Consider the following 19,365-nt stretch of genomic DNA (forward strand, 5'->3'; position numbering starts at 1 on the left):
AGTATGTAATATATATTTACTGTACTTTTGGATAGATTATTTACAGTATATAAAATGTATTTGTTTACTTTTAGTTAATATTATAGGTACAAAATATGAAATATATGTACTGTACTTTTGGATATTTTATGTACAGTATATAATATATATTTGGTGTACTTTTCATATTTTACGTAAATTATATAATATATATTTGGTGTAGCTTTTGATATTTTACATAGGGTGTGTAATATATATTTACTGTCATTTTTGATATTTTATTTACAGTATAAAATATACATTTGGTGTAATTTTTGACATTTTATGTACAGTATACTGAATATAATTAATGTAGTTTTTGATTGTTTATTTACAGTACATATAACACATATTTGGTGTACTTTTTGATATTTTATGTGCAGTATGTAATATATATTTACTGTACATTTCCATATTTTATTTACAGTATATAAAATGTATTTGCTGTACTTTTAGTTAATATTATATGTACAATACATGAAATATATTTACTGTACTTTTTGATATATTATTTACAGTACATAATATATATTTGGTGTCCTTTTGATATTTTAGGTAAATTATATAATATATATTTGGTGTAGCTTTTGATATTTTACATAGGGTGTGTAATATATATTTACTGTACTTTTTGATATTTTATTTACTGTATATAATGTTCATTTGGTGTAATTTTTGATATTTCATGTACATTATATTAAATATAATTACTGTAGTTTTGGATAGTTTATTTACAGTATATATAACACATATTTGGTGTACTTTTTGATATTTTATGTACAGTATGTAATATACATTTACTGTACTTTTTGATATTTTATTTACAGTATACAAAATGTATTTGTTGTACTTTTAGTTAATATTATAGGCACAATATATGAAATATATTTACTGTACTTTTTGATATTTTATGTACAGTATATAAGATATATTTGGTGTCCTTTTGATATTTTATGTAAATTATATAATATATATTTCGTGTAGCTTTTGATATTTTACATAGGGTGTGTAATATACATTTACTGTAGTTTTTGATATTTTATTTACAGTATATAATATACATTTGGTGTAATTTTTGATATTTTTTGTACAGTATATTAAATATAATTACTGTAGTTTTTGATAGTTTATTTACAGTATATATACCACATATTTTGTGTACTTTTTGATATTTTATGTACAGTATGTAATATATATTTACTGTACTTTTGCATATATTATTTACAGTATATAAAATGTATTTGTTGTACTTTTAGTTAATATTATATGTACAATATATGAAATACATTTACTGTACTTTTTGATATTTTATGTACAGTATATAATATGTATTTGGTGTACTTTTGATATTTTATGTAAGTTATATAATATATATTTGGTGTAGCTTTTGATATTTTACATAGGGTGTGTAATATATATTTACTGTCATTTTTGATATTTTATTTACAGTATAAAATATACATTTGGTGTAATTTTTGATATTTCATGTACAGTATACTAAATATACTTAATGTAGTTTTTGATTGTTTATTTACAGTACCTATAACACATATTTGGTGTACTTTTTGATATTTTATGTACAGTATGTAATATATATTTACTGTTCTTTTGGATATTTTATTTAGAGTATATAAAATGTATTTGTTGTACTTTTAGTTAATATTATATGTAAAATATCTGAAATATATTTACTGTACTTTTTGACATTTTATGTACAGTATATAATATGTATTTGGTGTACTTTTGATATTTTATGTAAGTTATATAATATATATTTGGTGTAGCTTTTGATATTTTACATAGGGTGTGTAATACATATTTACTGTACTTTGTGATATTTTATTTAGAGTATATAATATACATTTGGTGTAATTTTTGATATTTTATGTACAGTATATTAAATACAATTACTGTAGTTTTTGATAGTTTATTTACAGTATATATAACACATATTTGGTGTACTTTTTGATATTTTATGTACAGTATGTAATATATAATTACTGTACATTTGGATATTTTATTTACAGTATATAAAATATGTTTGTTGTACTTTTAGTTAATATTATATGTACAATATATGAAATATATTTACTGTACCTTTTGATATTTTATGTACAGTATATAATATATGTTTGGTGTACTGTTCATATTTTATGTAAATTATATAATATATATTTCGTGTAGCTTTTGATATTTTACATAGGGTGTGTAATATATATTAACTGTACTTTTTGATATTTTATTTACAGTATATAATATACATTTGGTGTAATTTTTGATATTTTATGTACAGTATATTAAATATAATTACTGTAGTTTTTGATAGTTTATTTACAGTATATATACCACATGTTTGGTGTACTTTTTGATATTTTATGTACAGTATGTAATATATATTTACCGTACATTTTTATATTTTATTTACAGTATATAAAATGTATTTGTTGTACTTTTAGTTAGTATTATAGGCACAATAAATGAAATATATTTACTGTACTTTTTGATATTTTACTGTCCTTTTTGATATTTTATTTGCAGTATATAATATACATTTGGTGCAATTTTTGATATTTTATGTACAGTATACTAAATATAATTAATGTAGTTTTTGATTGTTTATTTACAATACATATAACACATATTTCGTGTACTTTTTGATATTTTATGTACAGTATGTAATACATATTTACTGTTCTTTTGGATATTTTATTTACAGTATATAAAATGTATTTGTTGTACTTTTAGTTAATATTATATGTACAATATAGGAAATATATTTACTGTACTTTTTGATATTTTATGTACAGTATATAATATATGTTTGGTGTACTTTTGATATTTTATGTAAATTATATAATATATATTTGGTGTAGTTTTTGATATTTTACATGGGGTTTGTCATATATATTTACTGTCCTTTTTGATATTTTATTTACAGTATATAATATACATTTGGTGTAATTTTTGATATTCTATTTACAGTATATTAAATATAATTACTGTAGTTTTTGATAGTTTATTTACAGTATATATACCACATATTTGGTGTACTTTTTGATATTTTATGTACAGTATGTAATATATATTTACTGTACATTTGCATATATTATTTACAGTATATAAAATGTATTTGTTGTACTTTTAGTTAATATTCTATGTAGAATATATGAAATATATTCACTGTACTTTTTGATATTTTATGTACAATATATAATATATGTTTGGTGTACTTTTGATATTTTATGTAAATTATATAATATATATTTCGTGTAGCTTTTGATATTTTACATAGGGTGTGTAATATATATTAACTGTAATTTTGATATTTTATTTACCGTATATAATATATATTTGGTGTAATTTTTCATATTTTATGTACAGTATATTAAATATAATTACTGTAGTTTTTGATAGTTTATTTACAGTATATATGCCAAATATTTGGTGTACTTTTTGATAATTTATCTACAGTATGTAATATATATTTACTGTACTTTTTGATATTTTATTTACAGTATATAAAATGTATTTGTTGTACTTTTAGTTAATATTATAGGTACAATATATGAAATATATTTACTGTATTTTTGATATTTTATGTACAGTATATAAGATATATTTGGTGTCCTTTTGATATTTTATGTAAATTATATAATATATATTTGGTGTAGCTTTTGATATTTTACATAGGGTGTGTAATATATATTTACTGTACATTTTGATGTTTTATTTAGAGTATATAATATACACTTGGTGTAATTTTTGATATTTTATGTACAGTATATTAAATATAATTACTGTAGTTTTTGATAGTTTATTTACAGTATATATACCACATATTTGGTGTACTTTTTGATATTTTATGTACAGTATGTAATATATATTTGCTGTACATTTGGATATTTTATTTACAGTATATAAAATATATTTGTTGTACTTTTAGTTAATATTATATGTACAATATATGAAATATATTTACTGTACTTTTTGATATTTTATGTACAGTATATAAGATATATTTGGTGTCCTTTTGATATTTTATGTAAATTATATAATATATATTTGGTGTCCTTTTGATATTTTATGTAAATTATATAATATATATTTGGTGTAGCTTTTGATATTTTACATAGGGTGTGTAATATATATTGACTGTCTTTTTGATATTTTATTTACAGTATATAATATACATTTGGTGTAATTTTTGATATTTTATGTACAGTATACTAAATATAATTAATGTAGTTTTTGATTGTTTATTTACAACACATATAGCACATATTTGGTGTACTTTTTGATATTTTATGTACAGTATGTAATATATATTTACTGTACTTTTCGATAGATTATTTACAGTATATAAAATGTATTTGTTGTACTTTTAGTTAATATTATATGTACAATATATGAAATATATTTACTGTACTTTTTGATATTTTATGTACAGTATATAATATATATTTGGTTTACTTTTGATATTTTATGTAAATTATATAATATATATTTGGTGTAGCTTTTGATATTTTACATAGGGTGTGTAATACATATTTACTGTACTTTTTGATATTTTATTTAGAGTATATAATATACATTTGGTGTAATTTTTGATATTTTATGTACAGTATATTAAATATAATTACTGTAGTTTTTGATAGTTTATTTACGGTTTATACAACACATGTTTGGTGTTCTTTTTGATAATTATGTACAGTATGTAATATATATTTACTGTACTTTTCGATAGATTATTTACAGTATATAAAATGTATTTGTTGTACTTTTAGTTAATATTATAGGTACAATATATGAAATATATGTACTGTACTTTTGGATATTGTATGTACAGTATATAATATATATTTGGTGTACTTTTCATATTTTACGTAAATTATATAACATATATTTGGTGTAGCTTTTGATATTTTACATAGGGTGTGTAATATATATTTACTGTAATTTTTGATATTTTATTTACAGTATATACTATACATTTGGTGTAATTTTTGATATTTTATGTACAGTATATTAAATATAATTACTGTAGTTTTTGATAGTTTATTTACAGTATATATAACACATATTTGGTGTTCTTTTTGATATTTTATGTACAGTATGTAATATATATTTACTGTAATTTTGCATATTTTATTTACAGTATATAAAATGTATTTGTTGTACATTTAGTTAATATTATATGTACAATATATGAAATATATTTACTGTACTTTTTGATATTTTATTTACAGTGCATAATTTATATTTGGTGTCCTTTTGATATTTTATGTAAATTATATAACATATATTTCGTGTAGCTTTTGATATTTTACATAGGGTGTGTTATATACATTTACTGTAGTTTTTGATAATTTATTTACAGTATGTAATGTACATTTGGTGTAATATTTGATATTTTATGTATAGTATATTAAATATAATTACTGTAGTTTTTGATAGTTTATTTACAGTATATATGCCACATATTTGGTGTACTTTTTGATATTTTATGTACAGTATGTAATATATATTTCCTGTACTTTTTGATATTTTATTTACAGTATATAAAATGTATTTGTTGTACTTTTAGTTAATATTATAGGTACAATATATGAAATATATTTAGTGTTTTTTTGATATTTTATGTACAGTATATAAGATATATTTGGTGTTCTTTTGATATTTTATGTAAATTATATAATATATATTTGGTGTAGCTTTTGATATTTTACATAGGGTGTGTAATATATATTTACTGTAATTTTGGTATTTTATTTACAGTATATAATGTACATTTGGTGTAATTTTTGATATTTTATGTACAGTATATTAAATATAATTACTGTAGTTTTTGATAGTTTATTTACAGTATATATAACACATATTTGGTGTACTTTTTGATATTTTATGCACAGTATGTAATATACATTTACTGTACTTTTTGATATTTTATTTAGAGTATACAAAATGTATTTGTTGTACTTTTAGTTAATATTATAGGCACAATATATGAAATATATTTACTGTACTTTTTGATATTTTATGTACAGTATATAAGATATATTTGGTGTCCTTTTGATATTTTATGTAAATTATATAATATATATTTCGTGTAGCTTTTGATATTTTACATACGGTGTGTAATATACATTTACTGTAGTTTTTGATATTTTATTTACAGTATATAATATACATTTGGTGTAATTTTTGATATTTTATGTACAGTATATTAAATATAATTACTGTAGTTTTTCATAGTTTATTTACAGTATATAAAACACATATTTGGTGTACTTTTTGATATTTTATGTACAGTATGTAATATATATTTACTGTACATTTGGATATTTTATTTACAGTATATAAAATATATTTGTTGTACTTTTAGTTAATATTATATGTACAATATATGAAATATATTTACTGTACTTTTTGATATTTTATGTAGAGTGTATAAGATATATTTGGTGTCCTTTTGTTATTTTATGTAAATTATATAATATATATTTCGTGTAGCTTTTGATATTTTACATAGGGTGTGTAATATATATTTACTGTCCTTTTTGATATTTTATTTACAGTATATAATATACATTTGGTGTAATTTTTGATATTTTATGTACAGTATAATAAATATAATTAATGTAGTTTTTGATTGATTATTTACAATACATATAACACATATTTGGTGTACTTTTTGATATTTAATGTACAGTATGTTATATATTTACTGTTCTTTTGGATATTTTATTTACAGTATATAAAATGTATATGTTGTACTTTTAGTTAATATTATAGGCAGAATATATGAAATATATTTGCTGTACTTTTTGATATTTTATGTACAGTATATAAGATATATTTGGTGTCCTTTTGATATTTTATGTAAATTATACAATATATATTTGGTGTAGCTTTTGATATTTTACATAGGGTGTGTAATATATATTTACTGTTCTTTTTGATATTTTATTTACAGTTTATAATATACATTTGGTGTAATTTTTGATATTTTATATACAGTATACTAAATATAATTAATGTAGTTTTTGATTGTTTATTTACAACACATATAACACATATTTGGTGTACTTTTTGATATTTTATGTACAGTATGTAATATATATTTACTGTACTTTTGGATAGATTATTTACAGTATATAAAATGTATTTGTTTACTTTTAGTTAATATTATAGGTACAAAATATGAAATATATGTACTGTACTTTTGGATATTTTATGTACAGTATATAATATATATTTGGTGTACTTTTCATATTTTACGTAAATTATATAATATATATTTGGTGTAGCTTTTGATATTTTACATAGGGTGTGTAATATATATTTACTGTCATTTTTGATATTTTATTTACAGTATAAAATATACATTTGGTGTAATTTTTGACATTTTATGTACAGTATACTGAATATAATTAATGTAGTTTTTGATTGTTTATTTACAGTACATATAACACATATTTGGTGTACTTTTTGATATTTTATGTGCAGTATGTAATATATATTTACTGTACATTTCCATATTTTATTTACAGTATATAAAATGTATTTGCTGTACTTTTAGTTAATATTATATGTACAATACATGAAATATATTTACTGTACTTTTTGATATATTATTTACAGTACATAATATATATTTGGTGTCCTTTTGATATTTTAGGTAAATTATATAATATATATTTGGTGTAGCTTTTGATATTTTACATAGGGTGTGTAATATATATTTACTGTACTTTTTGATATTTTATTTACTGTATATAATGTACATTTGGTGTAATTTTTGATATTTCATGTACATTATATTAAATATAATTACTGTAGTTTTGGATAGTTTATTTACAGTATATATAACACATATTTGGTGTACTTTTTGATATTTTATGTACAGTATGTAATATACATTTACTGTACTTTTTGATATTTTATTTACAGTATACAAAATGTATTTGTTGTACTTTTAGTTAATATTATAGGCACAATATATGAAATATATTTACTGTACTTTTTGATATTTTATGTACAGTATATAAGATATATTTGGTGTCCTTTTGATATTTTATGTAAATTATATAATATATATTTCGTGTAGCTTTTGATATTTTACATAGGGTGTGTAATATACATTTACTGTAGTTTTTGATATTTTATTTACAGTATATAATATACATTTGGTGTAATTTTTGATATTTTTTGTACAGTATATTAAATATAATTACTGTAGTTTTTGATAGTTTATTTACAGTATATATACCACATATTTTGTGTACTTTTTGATATTTTATGTACAGTATGTAATATATATTTACTGTACTTTTGCATATATTATTTACAGTATATAAAATGTATTTGTTGTACTTTTAGTTAATATTATATGTACAATATATGAAATACATTTACTGTACTTTTTGATATTTTATGTACAGTATATAATATGTATTTGGTGTACTTTTGATATTTTATGTAAGTTATATAATATATATTTGGTGTAGCTTTTGATATTTTACATAGGGTGTGTAATATATATTTACTGTCATTTTTGATATTTTATTTACAGTATAAAATATACATTTGGTGTAATTTTTGATATTTCATGTACAGTATACTAAATATACTTAATGTAGTTTTTGATTGTTTATTTACAGTACCTATAACACATATTTGGTGTACTTTTTGATATTTTATGTACAGTATGTAATATATATTTACTGTTCTTTTGGATATTTTATTTAGAGTATATAAAATGTATTTGTTGTACTTTTAGTTAATATTATATGTAAAATATCTGAAATATATTTACTGTACTTTTTGACATTTTATGTACAGTATATAATATGTATTTGGTGTACTTTTGATATTTTATGTAAGTTATATAATATATATTTGGTGTAGCTTTTGATATTTTACATAGGGTGTGTAATACATATTTACTGTACTTTGTGATATTTTATTTAGAGTATATAATATACATTTGGTGTAATTTTTGATATTTTATGTACAGTATATTAAATACAATTACTGTAGTTTTTGATAGTTTATTTACAGTATATATAACACATATTTGGTGTACTTTTTGATATTTTATGTACAGTATGTAATATATAATTACTGTACATTTGGATATTTTATTTACAGTATATAAAATATGTTTGTTGTACTTTTAGTTAATATTATATGTACAATATATGAAATATATTTACTGTACCTTTTGATATTTTATGTACAGTATATAATATATGTTTGGTGTACTGTTCATATTTTATGTAAATTATATAATATATATTTCGTGTAGCTTTTGATATTTTACATAGGGTGTGTAATATATATTAACTGTACTTTTTGATATTTTATTTACAGTATATAATATACATTTGGTGTAATTTTTGATATTTTATGTACAGTATATTAAATATAATTACTGTAGTTTTTGATAGTTTATTTACAGTATATATACCACATGTTTGGTGTACTTTTTGATATTTTATGTACAGTATGTAATATATATTTACCGTACATTTTTATATTTTATTTACAGTATATAAAATGTATTTGTTGTACTTTTAGTTAGTATTATAGGCACAATAAATGAAATATATTTACTGTACTTTTTGATATTTTACTGTCCTTTTTGATATTTTATTTGCAGTATATAATATACATTTGGTGCAATTTTTGATATTTTATGTACAGTATACTAAATATAATTAATGTAGTTTTTGATTGTTTATTTACAATACATATAAGACATATTTCGTGTACTTTTTGATATTTTATGTACAGTATGTAATACATATTTACTGTTCTTTTGGATATTTTATTTACAGTATATAAAATGTATTTGTTGTACTTTTAGTTAATATTATATGTACAATATAGGAAATATATTTACTGTACTTTTTGATATTTTATGTACAGTATATAATATATGTTTGGTGTACTTTTGATATTTTATGTAAATTATATAATATATATTTGGTGTAGTTTTTGATATTTTACATGGGGTTTGTCATATATATTTACTGTCCTTTTTGATATTTTATTTACAGTATATAATATACATTTGGTGTAATTTTTGATATTCTATTTACAGTATATTAAATATAATTACTGTAGTTTTTGATAGTTTATTTACAGTATATATACCACATATTTGGTGTACTTTTTGATATTTTATGTACAGTATGTGATATATATTTACTGTACATTTGCATATATTATTTACAGTATATAAAATGTATTTGTTGTACTTTTAGTTAATATTCTATGTAGAATATATGAAATATATTCACTGTACTTTTTGATATTTTATGTACAATATATAATATATGTTTGGTGTACTTTTGATATTTTATGTAAATTATATAATATATATTTCGTGTAGCTTTTGATATTTTACATAGGGTGTGTAATATATATTAACTGTAATTTTGATATTTTATTTACCGTATATAATATATATTTGGTGTAATTTTTCATATTTTATGTACAGTATATTAAATATAATTACTGTAGTTTTTGATAGTTTATTTACAGTATATATGCCAAATATTTGGTGTACTTTTTGATAATTTATCTACAGTATGTAATATATATTTACTGTACTTTTTGATATTTTATTTACAGTATATAAAATGTATTTGTTGTACTTTTAGTTAATATTATAGGTACAATATATGAAATATATTTACTGTATTTTTGATATTTTATGTACAGTATATAAGATATATTTGGTGTCCTTTTGATATTTTATGTAAATTATATAATATATATTTGGTGTAGCTTTTGATATTTTACATAGGGTGTGTAATATATATTTACTGTACATTTTGATATTTTATTTAGAGTATATAATATACACTTGTTGTAATTTTTGATATTTTATGTACAGTATATTAAATATAATTAGTGTAGTTTTTGATAGTTTATTTACAGTATATATAACACATATTTGGTGTACTTTTTGATATTTTATGTACAGTATGTAATATATATTTACTGTACTTTTGCATATATTATTTACAGTATATAAAATGTATTTGTTGTACTTTTAGTTAATATTCTATGTAGAATATATGAAATATATTCACTGTACTTTTTGATATTTTATGTACAATATATAATACATGTTTGGTGTACTTTTGATATTTTATGTAAATTATATAATATATATTTCGTGTAGCTTTTGATATTTTACATAGGGTGTGTAATATATATTAACTGTAATTTTGATATTTTATTTACCGTATATAATATATATTTGGTGTAATTTTTCATATTTTATGTACAGTATATTAAATATAATTACTGTAGTTTTTGATAGTTTATTTACAGTATATATGCCAAATATTTGGTGTACTTTTTGATAATTTATCTACAGTATGTAATATATATTTACTGTACTTTTTGATATTTTATTTACAGTATATAAAATGTATTTGGTGTACTTTCAGTTAATATTATATGTACAATATATGAAATATATTTACTGTACTTTTTGATATTTTATGTAGAGTATATAAGATATATTTTGTGTCCTTTTGATATTTTATGTAAATTATATAATTCATATTTGGTGTAGTTTTTGATCTTTTACATAGGGTGGGTCATATATATTGACTGTCTTTTTGATATTTTATTTACAGTATGTAATATACATTTGGTGTAATTTTTGATATTTTATGTACAGTATATTAAATATAATTACTGTAGTTTTTGATAGTTTATTTACAGTATATATAACACATATTTGGTGCACTTTTTGATATTTTATGTACAGTATGTCGTATATCTTTACTGTACTTTTTCAAATTTTATTAACAGTATATAAAGTGTTTTTGGTGTACTTTTAGTTAATATTATATGTACAATATATGAAATATATTTACTGTACTTTTTGATATTTTCTGTACAGTATATAAGATATATTTGGTGTCCTTTTGATATTTTATATAAGTTATATAATACATATTTGCTGTAGTTTTTGATATTTTACATAGGGTGTGTCATATATATTGACTGTCCTTTTTGATATTTTATTTACAGTATATAATATACTTTTGGTGTAATTTTTGATATTTTATGTACAGTATATTAAATATAATTACTGTAGTATTTGATAGTTTATTTACAGTATATATAACACATATTTGGTGTACTTTTTGATATTTTATGTACAGTATGTAATATGTATTTACTGTACTTTTTGATATTTTATTTACAGTATATAAAATGTATTTGGTGTACTTTCAGTTAATATTATATGTACAATATATGAAATATATTTACTGTACTTTTTGATATTTTATGTAGAGTATATAAGATATATTTGGTGTACTTTTGATATTTTATATAAATTATATAATTCATATTTGGTGTAGTTTTTGATATTTTACATAGGGTGTGTCATATATATTGACTATCTTTTTGATATTTTATTTAAAGTATGTAATATACATTTGGTGTCATTTTTGATATTTTATGTACAGTATATTAAATATAATTACTGTAGTTTTTGATAGTTTATTTACAGTATATATAACACATATTTGGTGCACTTTTTGATATTTTATGTACAGTATGTCATATATCTTTACTGTACTTTTTCAAATTTTATTTACAGTATATAAAACGTTTTTGGTGTACTTTTAGTTAATATTATATGTACAATATATGAAATATATTTGCTGTACATTTTGATATTTTCTGTACAGTATATAAGATATATTTGGTGTCCTTTTGATATTTTATGTAAATTATATAATACATAATTGGTGTACTTTCTGATATTTTACATAGGGTGTGTCATATATATTGACTGTCCTTTTTGATATTTTATTTACAGTATATAATATACTTTTGGTGTAATTTTTGATATTTTATGTACAGTATATTAAATATAATTACTGTAGTTTTTGATAGTTTATTTACAGTATATATTACACATGTTTGGTGTACTTTTTGATATTTTATGTACAGTATGTAATATATATTTACTGTACTTTATCAAAATTTATTTACAGTATATAAAATGTATTTGGTGTACTTTTAGTTAATATTATAAGTACAATATATGAAATATATTTACTATACTTTTTGATATTTTCTGTACAGTATATAAGATATATTTGGTGTCCTTTTGATATTTTATGTAAATTACATAATACATATTTGGTGTAGTTTCTGATATTTTACATAGGGTGCGTCGTATATATTGACTGTCCTTTTTGATATTTTATTTACAGTATATAATATACATTTGGTGTAATTTTTGATATTTTATGTACAGTATATTAAATATAATCACTGTAGTTTTTCATAGTTTATTTACAGTATATATAACACATATTTGGTGCACTTTTTGATATTTTATGTACAGTATGTCATATATCTTTACTGTACTTTTTCAAATTTTATTTACAGTATATAAAATGTATTTGGTGTACTTTTAGTTAATATTATATGTACAATATATGAAATATATTTACTGTACTTTTTGATATTTTATGTAGAGTATATAAGATATATTTGGTGTCCTTTTGATATTTTATGTAAATTATATAATTCATATTTGGTGTAGTTTTTGATATTTTACATAGGGTGTGTCATATATATTGACTGTCTTTTTGATATTTTATTTACAGTATATAATATACATTTGGTGTAATTTTTGATATTTTATGTACAGTATATTAAATATAATTACTGTAGTTTTTGATAGTTTATTTACAGTATATATAACACATATTTGGAGCACTTTTTGATATTTTATGTACAGTATGTAATATATATTTACTGTACTTTTTCAAACTTTATTAACAGTATATAAAATGTATTTGGTGTACTTTTAGTTAATATTATATGTACAATATATGAAATATATTTACTGTACTTTTTGATATTTTCTGTACAGTATATAAGATATATTTGGTGTCCTTTTGATATTTTATGTAAATTATATAATACATATTTGGTGTAGTTTTTGATATTTTACATAGGGTGTGTCATATATATTGACTGTCCTTTTTGATATTTTATTTACAGTATATAATATACTTTTGGGGTAATTTTTGATATTTTATGTACAGTATATTAAATATAATTACTGTAGTTTTTGATAGTTTATTTACAGTATATATTACACATGTTTGGTGTACTTTTTGATATTTTATGTACAGTATGTAATATATATTTACTGTACTTTATCAAAATTTATTTACAGTATATAAAATGTATTTGGTGTACTTTTAGTTAATTTTATAAGTACAATATATGAAATATATTTACTGTACTTTTTGATATTTTCTGTACAGTATATAAGATATATTTGGTGTCCTTTTGATATTTTATGTAAATTACATAATACATATTTGGTGTAGTTTCTGATATTTTACATAGTGTGCGTCGTATATATTGACTGTCCTTTTTGATATTTTATTTACAGTATATAATATACTTTTGGTGTAATTTTTGACATTTTATGTACAGTATATTAAATATAATCACTGTAGTTTTTCATAGTTTATTTACAGTATATATAACACATATTTGGTGCACTTTTTGATATTTTATGTACAGTATGTCATATATCTTTACTGTACTTTTTCAAATTTTATTTACAGTATATAAAATATTTTTGGTGTACTTTTAGTTAATATTATATGTACAATATATGAAATATATTTACTGTACTTTTTGATATTTTATGTACAGTATATAAGATATATTTGGTGTCCTTTTGATATTTTATGTAAATTATATAATACATATTTGGTGTAGTTTCTGATATTTTACATAGGGTGCGTCGTATATATTGACTGTCCTTTTTGATATTTTATTTACAGTATATAATATACATTTGGTGTAATTTTTGATATTTCATGTACAGTATATTAAATATAATTACTGTAGTATTTGGTAGTTTATTTACAGTATATATAAAACATGTTTGGTGTACTTTTTGATATTTTATGTACAGTATGTCATATGTATTTACTGTACTTTTTGATATTTTATTTACAGTATATAAAATGTATTTGGTGTACTTTCAGTTAATATTGTATGTACAATATATGAAATATATTTACTGTACTTTTTGATATTTTATGTAGAGTATATAAGATATATTTGGTGTCCTTTTGATATTTTATGTAAATTATATAATTCATATTTGGTGTAGTTTTTGATATTTTACATAGGGTGTGTCATATATATTGACTGTCTTTTTGATATTTTATTTACAGTATATAATAAACATTTGGTGTAATTTTTGATATTTTATGTACAGTATATTAAATATAATTACTGTAGTTTTTGATAGTTTATTTACAGTATATATAACACATAGTTGGTACACTTTTTGATATTTTATGTACAGTATGTAATATATATTTACTGTACTTTTTCAAACTTTATTTACAGTATATAAAATGTATTTGGTGTACTTTCAGTTAATATTATATGTACAATATATGAAATATATTTACTGTACTTTTTGATATTTTCTGTACAGTATATAAGATATATTTGGTGTCCTTTTGATATTTTATGTAAATTATATAATACATATTTGGTGTAGTTTCTGATATTTTACATAGGGTGCGTCGTATATATTGACTGTCCTTTTTGATATTTTATTTACAGTATATAATATACATTTGGTGTAATTTTTGATATTTTATGTACAGTATATTAAATATAATTACTGTAGTATTTGATAGTTTATTTACAGTATATATAACACATATTTGGTGTACTTTTTGATATTTTATGTACAGTATGTCATATATATTTACTGTACTTTTTGATATTTTATTTACAGTATATAAAATGTATTTGGTGTACTTTCAGTTAATATTATATGTACAATATATGAAATATATTTACTGTACATTTTGATATTTTATGTAGAGTATATAAGATATATTTGGTGTCCTTTTGATATTTTATGTAAATTATATAATTCATATTTGGTGTAGTTTTTGATATTTTACATAGGGTGTGTCATATATATTGACTGTCTTTTTGATATTTTATTAACAGTATATAATATACATTTGGTGTAATTTTTGATATTTTATGTACAGTATATTAAATATAATTACTATAGTATTTGATAGTTCATTTACAGTATATATAACACATATTTGGTGTACTTTTTGATATTTTATGTACAGTATGTAATATATATTTACTGTACTTTTTGGTATTTTATTTACAGTATATAAAATGTATTTGGTGTACTTTCAGTTAATATTATATGTACAATATATGAAATATATTTACTGTACTTTTTGATATTTTATGTAGAGAGTATAAGATATATTTGGTGTCCTTTTGATATTTTATGTAAATTATATAATTCATATTTGGTGTAGTTTTTGACATTTTACATAGGGTGTGTCATATATATTGACTGTCTTTTTGATATTTTATTTACAGTATATAATATACATTTGGTGTAATTTTTGATATTTTATGTACAGTATATTAAATATAATTACTGTAGTTTTTGATAGTTTATTTACAGTATATATAACACATATTTGGTGCACTTTTTGATATTTTATGTACAGTATGTCATATATCTTTACTGTACTTTTTCAAATTTTATTTACAGTATATAAAATGTATTTGGTGTACTTTCAGTTAATATTATATGTACAATATATGAAATATATTTACTGTACTTTTTGATATTTTATGTACAGTATATAAGATATATTTGGTGTCCTTTTGATATTTTATGTAGATTATATAATACATATTTGGTGTAGTTTTTGATATTTTACATAGGGTGTGTCATATATATTGACTGTCCTTTTTGATATTTTATTTACAGTATATAATATAATTTTGGTGTAATTTTTGATATTTTATGTACAGTATATTAAATATAATTACTGTAGTTTTTGATAGTTTATTTACAGTATATATTACACATATTTGGTGTACTTTTTGATATTTTATGTACAGTATGTAATATATACTGTACTTTATCAAACTTTATTTACAGTATATAAAATGTATTTGGTGTACTTTTAGTTAATATTATATGTACAATATATGAAATATATTTACTGTACTTTTTGATATTTTCTGTACAGTATATAAGATATATTTGGTGTCCTTTTGATATTTTATGTAAATTATATAGTACATATTTGGTGTAGTTTTTGATATTTTACATAGGGTGTGTCATATATATTGACTGTCCTTTTTGATATTTTATTTACAGTATATAATATACTTTTGGTGTAATTTTTGACATTTTATGTACAGTATATTAAAGATAATTACTGTAGTTTTTGATAGTTTATTTACAGTATATATAACACATATTTGGTGTACTTTTTGATATTTTATGTACAGTATGTAATATATATTTACTGTACTATTTCAGACTTTATTTACAGTATATAAAATGTATTTGGTGTACTTTTAGTTAATATTATATGTACAATATATGAAATATATTTACTGTACTTTTTGATATTTTCTGTACAGTATATAAGATATATTTGGTGTCCTTTTGATATTTTATGTAAATTATATAATACATATTTGGTGTAGTTTCTGATATTTTACATAGGGTGCGTCGTATATATTGACTGTCCTTTTTGATATTTTATTTACAGTATATAATATACATTTGGTGTAATTTTTGATATTTTATGTACAGTATATTAAATATAATTACTGTAGTATTTGATAGTTTATTTACACTATATATAACACATATTTGGTGTACTTTTTGATATTTTATGTAAAGTATGTAATATATATTTACTGTACTTTTTGATATTTTATTTACAGTATGTAAAATGCATTTGGTGTACTTTCAGTTAATATTATATGTACAATATATGAAATATATTTACTGTACTTTTTGATATTTTATGTAGAGTATATAAGATATATTTGGTGTCCTTTTGATATTTTATGTAAATTATATAATTCATATTTGGTGTAGTTTTTGATATTTTACATAGGGTGTGTCATATATATTGACTGTCTTTTTGATATTTTATTTACAGTATATAACATACATTTGGTGTAATTTTTGATATTTTATGTACAGTATATTAAATATAATTACTGTAGTTTTTGATAGTTTATTTACAGTATATGTAACACATATTTGTGCACTTTTTGATATTTTATGTACAGTATGTCATATATCTTTACTGTACTTTTTCAAATTTTATTTTCAGTATATAAAATGTTTTTGGTGTACTTTTAGTCAATATTATATGTACAATATATGAAGTATATTTACTGTACTTTTTGATATTTTCTGTACAGTATATAAGATATATTTGGTGTCCTTTTGATATTTTATGTAAATTATATAATACATATTTGGTGTAGTTTTTGATATATTACATATGGTGTGTCATATATATTGACTGTCTTTTTGATATTTTATTTACAGTATATAATATACATTTGGTGTAATTTTTGATATTTTATGTACAGTATATTAAATATAATTACTGTAGTTTTTGATAGTTTATTTACAGTATATATAACACATATTTGGAGCACTTTTTGATATTTTATGTACAGTATGTAATATATATTTACTGTACTTTTTCAAACTTTATTAACAGTATATAAAATGTATTTCGTGTACTTTTAGTTAATATTATATGTACAATATGTGAAATATATTTACTGTACTTTTTGATATTTTCTGTACAGTATATAAGATATATTTGGTGTCCTTTTGATATTTTATGTAAATTATATAATACATATTTGTTGTAGTTTCTGATATTTTACATAGGGTTCGTCGTATATATTGACTGTCCTTTTTGATATTTTATTTACAGTATATAATATACATTTGGTGTAATTTTTGATATTTTATGTACAGTATATTAAATATAATTACTATAGTATTTGATAGTTTATTTACAGTATATATAACACATATTTGGTGTACTTTTTGATATTTTATGTACAGTATGTAATATATATTTACTGTACTTTTTGATATTTTATTTACAGTATATAAAATGTATTTGGTGTACTTTCAGTTAATATTATATGTACAATATATGAAATATATTTACTGTACTTTTTGATATTTTATGTAGAGAATATAAGATATATTTGGTGTCCTTTTGATATTTTATGTAAATTATATAATTCACATTTGGTGTAGTTTTTGATATTTTACATAGGGTGTGTCATATATATTGACTGTCTTTTTGATATTTTATTTACAGTATATAATATACATTTGGTGTACTTTTTGATATTTTATGTACAGTATATTAAATATAATTACTGTAGTTTTTGATAGTTTATTTACAGTATATATAAAACATA

Source organism: Pan troglodytes, chromosome 15, assembly GCF_028858775.2.
Source record: "Pan troglodytes isolate AG18354 chromosome 15, NHGRI_mPanTro3-v2.0_pri, whole genome shotgun sequence".
In the NCBI taxonomy this organism is placed as follows: Eukaryota; Metazoa; Chordata; class Mammalia; order Primates; family Hominidae; genus Pan; species Pan troglodytes.